The sequence below is a fragment of the Hyposmocoma kahamanoa genome, unplaced genomic scaffold, assembly GCF_003589595.1.
Source record: "Hyposmocoma kahamanoa isolate Upper Pololo Valley unplaced genomic scaffold, ASM358959v1 66, whole genome shotgun sequence".
Taxonomy (NCBI): domain Eukaryota; kingdom Metazoa; phylum Arthropoda; class Insecta; order Lepidoptera; family Cosmopterigidae; genus Hyposmocoma; species Hyposmocoma kahamanoa.
Window position 1 is genome coordinate 17,418,901 of NW_020653854.1, and position 9,058 is coordinate 17,427,958.

Consider the following 9,058-nt stretch of genomic DNA (forward strand, 5'->3'; position numbering starts at 1 on the left):
TGAGGAAGAGGGATGTAGTCTAGGCTCTACTCTATGAGTAGAACTACTGGCTGAGTGAATATAGTTTTGTATTTAGAATGTGTTTAAAAAAATAGGACAGAAAGAGAAGAACATCTTGGCAGATCTAGAAGTAGTGGCTACTTAATAAGTGATATGTGAAAAATACAATAAATATATAGTTATGAAGTTAATCCCAGTTTGTATTTATAAAGTACCTCTCGCTACGCAACCTGAGCTACCCCCTAGGCTACAGTACTTTCAAGTTAAATGTTCGATTCGGATTCGGATTCGATATTGTTATCCATCGGCGTTAACGGAATTAGTCGGCGAAATAGATTATAAGAAAAATGAAAATCCTTTTATACACATTTTTTAAGGCCTAAAGTACAGGAATGCATTGTTTGTCTTGCATTAAAATAAGTTAATAAAATTGAATGAAATCGACACTTTATTTAAAATATTAAGAGTTTTCCATATTACATTCTAGCTTTGTTAACAATAGGACGTTCGACATAATTTGTGACGTCATTTCGGTTCTGTTTCGAATACGACAGTATGACGTTGGACTCGTGTGTTGTGAATAAAAATGAAAAGAAATTGTACGATATGAAATCGGATCGGTCGACAACTGAGTTATCGTAAGGTTCTGAATCGACCCCCTGATCTGCAAGGCAGAAGTCCCGGTTTCGATTCCCGTGTCAGGAGAAATATTTTACATATTACCACTACATTTATTTCTCTCGTGAGTTTGGTTATAATTGTGAGTGTTTGTCCATGGCATCCGCGATACAGGGTTTTCCTAGTGGGTCTTTGACTGTATGCGTTACTTGTTTATTTACTTAATTAAAATAATTTATAACTTATGATCGCATGTGGCTTTATTATACCAAGGGTACGATATTTCGGCACGTTGAAAAAAATGTAGGTTAATGTGAAGTTTGTCATTCATAAATCTATAGAAAGCACAATTGACTCGCGAGTGACGGCATGCGTGCCTTTGCATGACACCGCGTGATATGTCGCTTAAGTTGAGTCATGTCATCGCTACTCGTAATCGGTTTCAATGAACTGTGTCTCTACTATGACTTTACCGCGTAAAATGTTTATATACAAAATGTTGTTTCTTGTTGCAACCGCTAGGGGCGTTGTGTAATTTGCCATACAAAATTTGTGAAGTAATTTACGCGGTCGCTAGCGAAAACTCACAGTAAACTCGTGGTAGAGGCACTGAACGTCGCCTCAGAAGCTTAGTTATTTCAATATTTATTTTTATTGAATATCATATTTTTACCACTATATTCACATATTTTTTTATGAAAATACCACTCCTTCCACTAGTTTTAATGTTATTACAAAGATCGAACAAACACATATAAAAAATCTCAGAAAAAACCATATACTATTTAAAAAGCAATTTTATACAGTGTCAATAATATTCTGTGTCTGAATTTTTGTATGCCAATCATATGCCAATTCCTAAATTCATAGTCTATTTTTTGACATTTGTGTGTGTGGTGTTACAGCTTTGCCTTTTCCTTGACGGAAATAATTTACAAAACAAAATATTTATTTTGACGTTTATTCAAATTATTAGTACTATTTTGATGACTTCAGACAAATAATAAATTTTAATGTAAAAATGGCGGGTTATAGTAGTTACAGTTTTTACATTAAGTTACATTTTTACTTTACGTATTATTATACTGTTTAAGCTGATGGCTCTATAGCTAATGCTGAATAAATAAATAAAATAATAAAAATAACTTCAGACAAAACGGCTGAACAGTGAACCCGGAATTCTGCTTTTTTTGGAACAATATATAACGATTTCCCGCCAAAAAATGTCAGAAAATTTAATTATTCAAGAAAAAGTTATAACTAAGATCTGGCAGTGTGGCTAATTAGCTGCCGTAGCCCGTTTCGAAGGATGAACATTTTTGCTACTATTATTATTTTTTTGACATCTAGAGTTACATTTAACAATTAGAATTATTAACATTGACGTTCACATCCATGCGATGTTTTTAAAAAACATGTTACACCTAGTTACATGTTATTGTACCATTGTAGTTACCTTCATAATATAATGTTTGGCCGAACTTAGTGAAACTGTACTTATTTTATTACAGTTCAACTTCTATACATCCTGTGTTTCCACAAATAAACGAATTATGAATAATAAATAAGCTTCACTCCATCACAAGGATATTTATTCAACAATAAAATAGTTCAACATGATAGACATGAGCAATATGAATATCAATTTCCGTGGCTCATGTTGTGCAGTGGCCGGCGGACAGTAGTCGCCGCAATCGATTGATGGATGGATTCGGTTCAAAACGGACTTGTCTGCTTAATTACACACAACTTGGATAACTCCGGGGATGTGATGAATCACCGATAATTATTGGCACGTTGGAAACATTTGAGAAGTTTAGTATTTAGAATTATATCACGCGGGAAGGTACGAGCACTATCCGTATTTTTAATTACTAAGTTTTTTATAACTGTAAAAGGTTTATAAATGGTTTGCCAGAAAATTAACCCATCTAAAAGAAAGTTCAGCATTGGTTGGGATTGTTAGGGAACTGTATAAAAGTTGTAAGAAAAATTTGAGAATGCACAATACAAGCTCGTGACGTTGCATAATACGACGCGTGTTCAGCCAAAGTATTCGTTATGGTATTTGCTACACCTAGCCAACCGGGCATATGCTTTCCGATATGACGCCGAACGTCAGGTGTTCATCTCCGCGTTGCTATTCTAAAAGTAGCTACAGGCAATTGTTTCAGATTTCAGAATAGAATAAATTGTTAGTGTGTATTTGAGTCGTTTTAGAAGTGGGAAGGACAGAGCCCTCCCTACAGGAGAGAGTGCCAACGGTTGAGAGTACTCGAGACTCTGACGAGCCGATCTGAGGGGCGATATTCGCGAGGCCGTGGGCTCGCTCGCTGCATCCCTGTTGCTCACGCGCGCGACGTTAGGCGGGCGGGAGGCACTCAGCCGGCGTCACTCACGTCGTGTCGGTCTCCTCGATCGTGTGTCCGAACCTCTCCTGTCCGCGACGTACGATCTCTCCGAACCCTACCGGTACTAACTCTACCGCGACGCGTATTGGACGCGATCTTTCATCAAATAAACATATCCTCTCATTATCCCTGCACTTTCTGATCACCCTTTGTAGTTTGTCAGTCTGTAATTAAGTCAATGTAAAGTTTTTGTGTCTATAAGAACTTGTAGATATAAGTATTTAACAGTTATTATTGGATTGACTGAACATTAAATAAAGTCGGTGCGTGAAGGATTGGTCCGATTCTTGAAGAAGTGAAAAGTGTCCGGTTCGGAAAACAACCGGCCCGAGTCGCCACGCCGATTACATCTAACAAGTAGGTAAGTTAAGTACCCGCCGCGACCGTGCTTGCCTTTAAATTATCTGGTTTTTTAAACGCAGAAGATTTCTCCTTTTTGTGACAGCTTAATCTCTACGGGTCCTGATTACTAGACAACAGAGCGTAAAGAAGATGGACTGTTTATCTTATTTTTATTTTTTTACTTTTCCTTTTTTAAATTGTTCTTTATTAACTGTTTTGTTTATTTTGTTATTTACATTTAAACTTTTAAGTTTTATTCTTTAAACTTCAGTATAGTGACTTTGTACACATGTATTTGTTTGCAGCTTATCCAAATATTTATTGGTAAATTTGACTATGGAATAGAGCCGTTAGGATCAATTAATTAAATAAATTCATAATTATTGCACACGTGATAAGAATATATAATAGAAATGTATACAAATATGATTATTTAATTAAAATGTTTGACCTCACGCTGAAGTATTCACCTGGTACTGAAAAACATATTACAAAACAAACATTATGGGAAGTAATTAAAACATGATGACAAATGTATGAATACTACTTTTTCAATTATATTAAATAAGATTAGATAAGATAAGCTATAAGCAGCTTCGGTTATTTATAAACACTACTATTTCTATAACAATGAGGTATTACTTTTAAGAGAAACTAAACGAAACAGCAGAAAAACTCAACAACATCAAGACAAAATTGTCTATTCCGTTAAACATTGAATGTTAGAAATACTCGGTGCTTGTAAGAATTCCACAGATAAACAGGTTGTAATGTAGTCTCCGTTACTGTAACAAAAACGTGACCGACTCCAATAGAAGGCCTAGAAATTGTAAGCTAGAATAAGCTGGCAATCAAGAATCGGCCTTTGAACACTTTAAACTAAATTGCGATCTGTTCTCTAAGAAATTATCTATAGAACTAATTTACTCAATGGGTCCAACCAGGAATCGAAACCGAATCCTTATTTTGCGCTCAGTGTGTTAACCGGCAGCCCATAGTTCGGCAGCGAATCTACCACCACACGGAAAGAGAACCCAAATGTTTTCATAATCGCCAACATATTATATGTACCACTGCTGGCATGGGTCTCATTTAAAAAAAATCGAAAAAAAAAAACGCCGATTTAGCTCTTCTAAATCTGTAGACGAGTTAACCTCATCGGCATCAGACGAAAGCAGATAGATTGAAGATATATATAATTTTTCGTCATACATAATACTTATTCCTACTAAAAACACTCAAAAATTTGGAGAGGATTAATTTTTAAGATTAAGTAATATATCCCGACACGTTAGGAACCGTGACTAAAAAATATAATATATTAAGTTTAAATTAAAAAATCCCTGATACAAAAAAAAAACTTCAAAAAGTGCAATTAAGTCACCATCCGTAAGCTAACAACTTGTCAAAACTAACTGAATGAATTTAACGAGCATAAACACAATAGTTTTACTGTAAGTGGTTGAGGAGTTGGGTAGTCTGCAGAGTATCCTGGTTGTAGCGTCAGATCAAGGTTACCATGTTATAGTAATGTCATTGGATTTCCTATATCAAATTTCAAGTCGATCGGATAAGTTTTTTTTTCTTTTATTTTTAAGGCACAAATAATAGTATTTTATGCAATCGTTGCACAATGAGGGTTCTTAAAGTAGGGTACCGTATTTACCGTGTAGCGTTACGAGATTTTAATACCTAATTAGGTAATGATTGCATACAATCTACGAGTAAATAAAATAATGAAATAGAACCAATATTTCGTCTGTTTAAGGGTAAAACTACATAGGTGACATTTTCCACAAAAGTCTTTAATTTATATAGCTATGGTAAAAAAATTACCTTCTTGCACGTGAAACTCGATAACAAAAAACTATAAACTCAATAAGAGTTTTATCTGCATAAAGATTTACATATTTAATTTGGAAATTTTATGTGTATTATGTCACTCGTGTGATTTTACCTATTTAATATATATTTTGATAACAATCCATGACAACAAACGCAATTTTTAAAAATAAATTTTAGCCCTTTTATTAGGGTAGGCAAAGATTCCATCATACAGCCTCTTCATATATTTATACGACAGCCAAGCAAACGCTACAAAATAAAAAACAAAGAGATAGAATAGAAGTGGCCAAGTACCAAATTATAACCAATCATTTTTTTAAAACATTTATGACCCGGTTGCAAGACTTTTAGTGCAATTTAACAATAAGGAAGCAGTATAGCGTTTACGTAGCGTCCTAATTGATATTCAAATTAGAAAAATTTGACGTGCTTTTTTTGAAATTCATTGTAGTTCTGTGTCAGAATTTTAATGAAATTTTTCAACTCAGTGGCGAGTACCATGAAGACAATAGAATTTTGATTCAGAACTAAAAAAGAGCGCTTATAGGATATGGTTTATGAAACTTTAATTGACAGATTAAAGTACAGGAGTACAAAAGTATATTACAATCTAGGCAAATACAAGACAAATAAGTAACTTACATTTCAATCTAATAAGTAAACAAATCAAACAAAGAATTCACCCACTGGCAATTGTCTTATTATCTATTAAGGTGAAGACACTTTTATCATGTGATCTTTTTGCTTAGTATCACTGGCAATATTTAGTTCAATCGTACACTAACGCTACACTAGTTCAAATGGTTTCATCCATTTTAGTCGCTTTTTGAACCTAAAACATAATCAAATAACAGAAGAGAAATAGGAATGAAATATATTAAATTTGATAAAAGTTTTTATTTAACTAATGACAAAAAAAAAAGAAAAGCCAAAAAATTTGAATTTATGTCGACAAATACTTTTATCGCTTACTATTAACATACTAAACCAACTCAAGATTATAACTTAGGAGGGTTAAACTTTAGACCAAACGGATATATGTAAGTACTTGAATGTGTACAAACCGCGGTAACTAACTACAAGTTGAAATTGTCACGAGATATGACTTTGACAAATGTTTGTGGTACAGTTCACATCTATTTCAATATGAAACTTTGGTATTGGAAGGTATTTATTTGCCTATCTGTTACGTCATTTAAATTTGTGTTTTTGTTTCAAGTTTTCTGTGATTTTGGACTACGAATAGCTATTACAAGTTTTTATTTCCCACAGGTGCCGCAACGAAAGAGATAAAATAAAGACGACAGAAGCATATATAGGATATAGGAAATATTTTATGTTAATAGTTTTTAACTAAGTATTTTCTAACATAATAAGGAAGACTGTATTATGCCAATACGTGTATCCCATTGCTTGGCATAGGTCTCCATTAAGCGCCGGCTTTAGTCCAAAGTAAACAATGCCTACCTAATAGGTGTAGGAGACTAAGTACTATAAAGTGTTTTTGCAGACGGTGGTAGAAATCGGTAGAGTGCTGTTACTAGGAATATTTAATATAATTCTACCACAACTAAACCTAAAAAACAACTTTAAAAATACCAGAAAATAGCAATGGTAGTCTAATGGTAAAACTAAAACTTTTAAGCCGAATTTTCACCGGACTCGCATCTCTGAGTTTATCGTTTTTCACCGAAAAGGTGAAAGAAAACACTGCGAGGATACCTGCATATCTGCAAAGCAAGTTAATGATGTTTGTGAAGTTCGTTTCGCGTTGGTCCTGCGTGGTAACTACAGCACATTACTAGCAGTAGAGCTTGCTATGAAAGAGTTCGTACAGGAAAGAACTGCCGCCTATGTCTGCCGTCAAGCAATAATGTGAGCATTACTGCATACCGGTTTTCAAGGGTAAAATTTAGTTTATTTAATTATGAAGGGTAAGGGTGATGGTGAAAGTGCAGAGGCCTTCAGACCTTTGCGGTTGAAAGCTCTGAGTGGCACTGCAACTGTCATGGGCAATTGGTCCCATCATAAAAAAGTTGCAAACAAGAGAAGAAAACAAACGCTGGCTACAAAATTTTTCACCCTTTATAAATTCAAATAAAGTTACTCGATAACTTTTTTATGATTAACCCAGTGCCGGCGCAAAAGACACAATACATATTATTTCAGAACTTTGCTTATATTAGGTAATAAATTCTACATAGTTTTTGTTTTCGGCATCAATGGCTAATATGTCAATATTGCCTTTTGTTTTTGCACGGGCGCAACAGAGTAAAGTAATATATGTTCACGTATAAACAAAAAAATTCTACCATACTTTTTGTTCTCTATTGTTCAAAAACTATTATATGAATTATAAAATTTCACATGTACGACTTTTTTCCTTTATAATATTAAGTCACGGGACGTACAAGTCTTGTGCACTGCCACTGCCACTGCGCCTGTCAGACTGAGACATAAGTTGAAAAGCCCCATGTGCCTGTGATTTCACCAGCACCCTCACCATTCAAAACCGGAACACAGTAATGCTGACATTACTGCTTGGCGGCAGAAATAGGTGAGGTGGCAGTACTTCCCTGGATGAACTATTTCAGAAGGAGCTCTACTGCTACTAAAACCTGCGTGATTTGTTTTGTGTATTTCGTATTATTTTCATGTGGTAAAATCACTTTTGACGTATAGATGTGGCTTTAATACACCATGGGAACCAAGTAGTGTTCTCTCATGCAGTACTAGTATTAGTACTGTACCGCGTCCAGTAGTAGACGTCTGTCAGCTGAAATTATGAAGATAGGGTAAAGGGGTAGATCCAACGGCATATAGTCTTATGGCCTATAGTAATTTTTTAAGCTCAGAAAAAGAGTTTTGGGGACAGTATATTAGTATATTACAATCAGTGAATAGATTTATTTTTGCATGTTTAATCAGGGTATTTGGCGACGAAATAATAAGTAAGTGGTGGTTATTTGATTGCCAAAATAAATAACAAATTTTTAGATAAAAAAAATTTAATACCATACAAATTTCTGTACCTATGTTGTTTATTAGAAAAAATGAATAATTTACTTTTAAATTATTTTTTCTTTGGTCCTATGGTCACGGCTGGCTATCTTTGTTTGAAAAAGCAAATATACGTGATTGAGATCCGAGAATATCATTGTACAGTAATCGTAAAAATCTAAGAATTCGATAATTAACCTTTTACAATTGGTGAATAATAAAATAAAATAAAATTGTATAATAGCATAGTAATTGAAGCAAATATATTCAAGGGTAAGTTATTAATATTACTGATATATGAATACCCTATAATATAGAAATATAAAGCTGAAAATTGATAATCGGCGTTTCAAAGAGGATAACATTCAAAGGAGCTCTGTGGCCCATTTCCCAACAGTAAACATTAATTTAGAACGATATAATTAGTAATAAAGTGCCCTTGAAACACAGAATAGTGCTGAAAATATTTTGGTTTTAATTATGGATCACATTTGTCCGATGATTGAATTTAACTAGTAAAGTTATTTTAAGCAAAGTAATTCCTTCACAGGTTTGTTATTTCTTGAAACTGTAAGTAGGTATACGACATTGGACTCATAGTCTTAGGTAAATAAATTCCTATTATAATTGAATATCACAACTAGTCAAACTGTCATTCAATAATAAAATTCCCACTGTCTGCTTACAAAAGTATGTAATTAAACTTATATTTGACAATACCGCCCGCAATCTCTGACTGGTCATCGACATAAAAGGGATCCTTTGATACGATCACACAGTGTCCCTAAAACTAACAAGTAAATGAATCCACAATAATACACACACACACACACACACACACA

General features: G+C 34.0%; 1 protein-coding gene across 8 annotated transcripts in view; it reads left to right on the top strand.

The window, feature by feature from the left end:
• The first annotated feature begins 3,041 nt into the window (after positions 1-3,041).
• The window catches only part of LOC113231666 (poly(rC)-binding protein 3), a 321,596-nt gene continuing 315,579 nt past the window's right edge, over positions 3,042-9,058 (top strand). For 3 of the 8 annotated variants that reach the window (XR_003310575.1, XM_026466116.1, XM_026466106.1), the window contains exon 1: positions 3,045-3,390. The gene's annotated coding sequence lies outside the window, so the exon portion shown is untranslated. Of the gene's footprint in view, positions 3,391-9,058 lie in introns of all 8 variants that reach the window. The other 5 variants (XM_026466111.1, XM_026466113.1, XM_026466107.1 and 2 more) reach the window with 5 other exon arrangements.